Source organism: Triticum dicoccoides, chromosome 3B (assembly GCF_002162155.2).
Source record: "Triticum dicoccoides isolate Atlit2015 ecotype Zavitan chromosome 3B, WEW_v2.0, whole genome shotgun sequence".
In the NCBI taxonomy this organism is placed as follows: Eukaryota; Viridiplantae; Streptophyta; class Magnoliopsida; order Poales; family Poaceae; genus Triticum; species Triticum dicoccoides.
In genome coordinates this window covers 756,291,184-756,295,579 of record NC_041385.1, presented here as the reverse complement: position 1 = coordinate 756,295,579, position 4,396 = coordinate 756,291,184, and the positions used below count along the sequence as shown (strand labels likewise).

At 43.5% G+C, this 4,396-nt stretch overlaps 1 long non-coding RNA gene across 1 annotated transcript; it reads left to right on the top strand.

Annotated features, from left to right (window-relative positions):
• Positions 1-614: 614 nt before the first annotated feature.
• LOC119278305 lies at positions 615-1,088 on the top strand. Its single transcript, XR_005137689.1, has 2 exons — positions 615-694; positions 808-1,088. It is a non-coding gene; the product is annotated as an uncharacterized LOC119278305 (long non-coding RNA).
• The last annotated feature ends 3,308 nt before the right edge of the window (positions 1,089-4,396 follow it).

Sequence of the window (4,396 nt, the reverse complement as noted above, 5' to 3'; positions counted from 1 at the left end):
AATTGGCATTCTCGTTCGAAGGAAAGGTACTTGTTCGAGGAAAGAAAGCGTATTAGTGCTCTGGGCTAATCGGTCGGGTAGAAGCTCGTAACAAGAGCAAGCATCGGAGAAAGCGTATGTACTCGTTCTCGAGTCAGGAAAGCACTTGTTGGCATTGGCGTCGGAAAGTAAAAGCAAGCAAGTAGTTTCGGCATTGGCTACTCCTAGGAGTACTAACCGATTTTCATATATATATATATATATATATATATATATATATATATATATGAAAATGGGTTAGTACTCCTAGGAGTATGTACTCCTATGCCATGTGTCGTCGGTTGCTTTAATGCCCCGTCATACCATTTAAATTCCTTTAGTTTTTAATTAAAAGAAACAACAGGATAATCTCCCATGCAAACTTCGGTTCAAAAATTGTTAGCATGTCCCGTGATAATAGGGATTTGGGTGACTCGGTATATCTAGCCGGAATAGAAACCGAGCTGTACGGGCATTAGGAAACCTATCACGGCATCCCCGCATAAACAAAATAGAAGACGACGGTGGCGGCGGCCGCGACGGTGACGATAGCGGTGGCGGCGTCCACTGCAGCGACGATGGCGGCGGCGGCGGCGGAGACAATAAGATGCAGGACAGCTTGTTGTACCAGTACCATTGACATCCATCACATGGCCAAAGACAAAGCGACTCCCATGTACTTCTTCCAATCGGCATTAATGCATGCTTCATGATATTACCTGCACTCCTTATTCCTTCCGTAGTACTACTGTGACTATTAATTTGATATCATGCATGTTTGATCTACAGCTCATTTGGATCGATTGCACGCGAGATGGGTTCCCGGCCGGCGGCGCGTCTGCTCCATGCAAATATCTTCATGATGCAATCTACTCCGACGACAAATACGATGACTACTAGATTAACGCGAAGTTATTTACCCATCATGCAATAAACACGCACAAAAAACCTGAAACTACTTATACTCTGATGGTGTACTCTTTTTAATTAATTATTATTCTTATTTGTCTTGTAATCTAGTTTAAAATGAATTGTGCTTTATTTTATTATATACTTATTTTCTTAACGCATCATACCCTTTTTATTCTTCTCTTTGAATAAATTATACATCGTTTGTAGTAGCTCCAACACAAAAAGGTGTGTATACTCCATAAAAAAGGTGGTATATACTCCAGTGGTTCTCAACAAGTACGTACTTCATAAAGAAGTGGGGATATACTCCATTGAAAAGTATATACTCCATCGAAAAAAGAAGTGTAAACCTTCTAAAAAAAATTAAAAGTGGTATATACTCGCGCGCAAGCAAGTATCTTATACACCCTGTATATACTCTCCATAAACGTAGTATATACTCTCGACAAAAAATGTATATATCCTGTCAGTATAGTGTGGTATATACTCGTTCAAACAAGTTAAGAAGTATATACTCTCACAAAAACAATGTGAAAGATGCCGTTGTTTCAAAAAAAAAATGTGAAAGATGTCATATACTATAAGTACATGCAATTAGCACTAACCGTAACCAGCCATGCAAACCACATGCATACCTGATTGCTACTCCCTCCGTTCCGAATTACTTATCTTAGATTTGTCTAGATACGGATGTATCTAGCACTAAAATGAGTCTACATACATCCGTATCTAGACAAATTCAAGACAAGTAATTCGGAACGGAGGGAGTAGAAGTTAGGAACGACCAGATGATTGCTTACTTCTCGTTGCATGCAACCATTGCATGAGTTTTTTTTTTTTGAACATGCAATAAGGCATCTGGTACACTACACTAGATAAGGTATATTTTACTTTGTTCTCACGGATGGATATTTGAAGTGCAGTACATTTGTGTATGCACATACCGAGATTTTACTTGTATACACATGCATGTACTTATAGTCTATATATATATTCTAAAAAACCTAGTCAAACATGCATGAGTTTGACTTTCAAAAAAACTAATACAACTTATATTATGAAATAGAGGAAGTTTTTTTAAGGAATATGAAATAGAGGAAGTAATTGCTTACTGAACACTGCTAGGCGCGGGCCGACCGCGCCAAGAAAGCGCTGGTCACACGTGCACCATCAGATCGACACATTCACATCCATTAGATCTAAATGCTCCACGTCATCCTTTTTCTCACCATTTCGTTTGGAAAAAATCAGAGAAACTCCCCACACGCATCCTCCATGACTCCATCCTGTTGGGTCGCTCATGTGGTACAGCTCGTCGTATGCGGCCGACATGGGGCTACTGCGACGCCGCGCTTGCATCACCATCGTTGCTGGTGAGGTCGAAAAACACCCGCCACCGAGCTCGTCGAGTCGCCGCTCTACTTGCCCGCCACTAGACCTTACAGCAAATGCAAGCCGGAGGTGCGGTGCGCACGGCTCCCTCGTCACACCTCCGGTGCCACCCATCCTAGCACATCGCCGATTTCACAGCTCCTCCTGGCCACGGATGCAGCTCCGTAGGGCTACAGTTGTAGCATCCGTCCTAGCGTCGTTGGCGGTCATCAACCCCGTTGGTTTGCGGTTGCAACTTCATCACGCGCCAGTCGCAGCTCCCGCCATAGTCATCACAAAACAACGTCCCTGCTGTGAATGATTGAAATTTGCATACCCATGTTGCAGCACTGTCTACAATGGATGCAACTTCCACGACAACGGGTGCAGCACCGCGTTCCAGGCGGCTGCAACACCTCTGCCATGTCGTCGTAGCATCGCCCCAGCAATCTGAACACCATCGTATGGAGGTTTCAACACCTCCACCATGTCGTCGCAACACCTCGTCCAGCATTTGCAACATCCTCCTCATCGGTTGTAGCATCTATAGTTGTCGGTCCCAACACCGTGTGGCATCGATCCCAGCTAGGGATCTGGGTGGTAGTAGTACCCTGCGGAGGCGCCTACGCCCTCCTCCGCGCGGGCGTATGGCATCACAATAAATCAGGCAGCCCACACAACCGCGGCTCCCCTCACTCGCGCAACTTTGGCACTCGACATCAGTGGCCCCGGTCACTCACCACCACCGGCCCACCTCCCTTGTAGTTCATCTTTCCCCCTGTGGGCCCCTGGCACTAGTAGAAAAATGACCTAATATGAGACATATTAGTGCCGGTTTGATTTTGAGCGGCACTAATGTGTTCAATAGTGCCGGTTCCAACGGCTAGCCGGCCGTCCTCATTAGTACCGGTTCGTGGCGAATCTTTAGCACCGGTTCGTGCCACGAACCGGTACTAAAGAGGGTGGTGGCAGGGTGTTGTCAGTCTGGGGCCCGTCCAGCACCTTTAGTACCGGTTCGTGGCATGAACCGGTACTAAAGGTCGACGTACATAAACCCTTCGTCCCCCCGAGCCACTCTGTTCTTCCCCTTTCCCCTCACTTCCTCTGTTCTTCCCCCTCTCTCCTCGAGCTCCTCACAAATTTTGCCCAAAATTTGTCAAGATTTGAAGACCCCCATCCATTCAAATGATCACAAAGGTTAGCAACTTTGTCCTTTAAACTCTTATTGCTAGATTAGCTCTTGCAATGCTTTGTATAGTGATTAATTTGGGAGGAATAATTATATTTGCTAGTATTTGATTTATATGCAATTTGAGCACAAAAATAACACTTAGTTTGCATATGTAGGTGTGGTTTACTTAGTGCCTTCTAAATCTCCATCGTAACCACCGTCGATCGCCCGCACCGTCCCGTCGCCGGCACCACCTTCTGGTGAGGCTCTTGTTCATGAATGTTTTACATTACCAAATTGATGTTTATGTGATTTGGATATATAGTTACTCGTAAAATTATCTTACCCGTACGTTGTTTGTTATACATAGTGCCATGGTTTTGATATCCGTCCCCGTCGGCCCTCGTCCTTGTTATGATTCGGATGTGGTATATTCTCTTTTGAAACTAGTTGTTGCATTTCGTGTTTATGACAAATTATGCCCATCAAGTTGACATAGATATTTTTATCTAGGAGGTATGTCAACCGGAAATTCCAACCGACCCTATTGTCGAGAGGTTAAATTTAGTTGAAAAAGAAAACGAGTATTTGAAAGAAAAATTGAAAAGAATTGATGGGGAGAAGATGGAATTGGAGTTGCATGTTGCCGATGTCGTCGATGATCACAAGATCAAGATGGAGAAAATGAGGTTGAAGATTAGAAAGATTAGGAAATATGTCATTGATAGTGTGGCTTGGTATTATTATGTTGTTGGATCAATTGTTACCTTAATTGCGATCTTCATCGCATTTGTTGTTGCATTTAAATTCTTTAGCTAGAGAGTTATTTGTATGTTGCATTTAATTAAGTGTTGTATATGAACTTTATGTATGAACTTTATGTATGAACTTGTATTAATTTGGTCTATTCGGTGTTGTGTAATG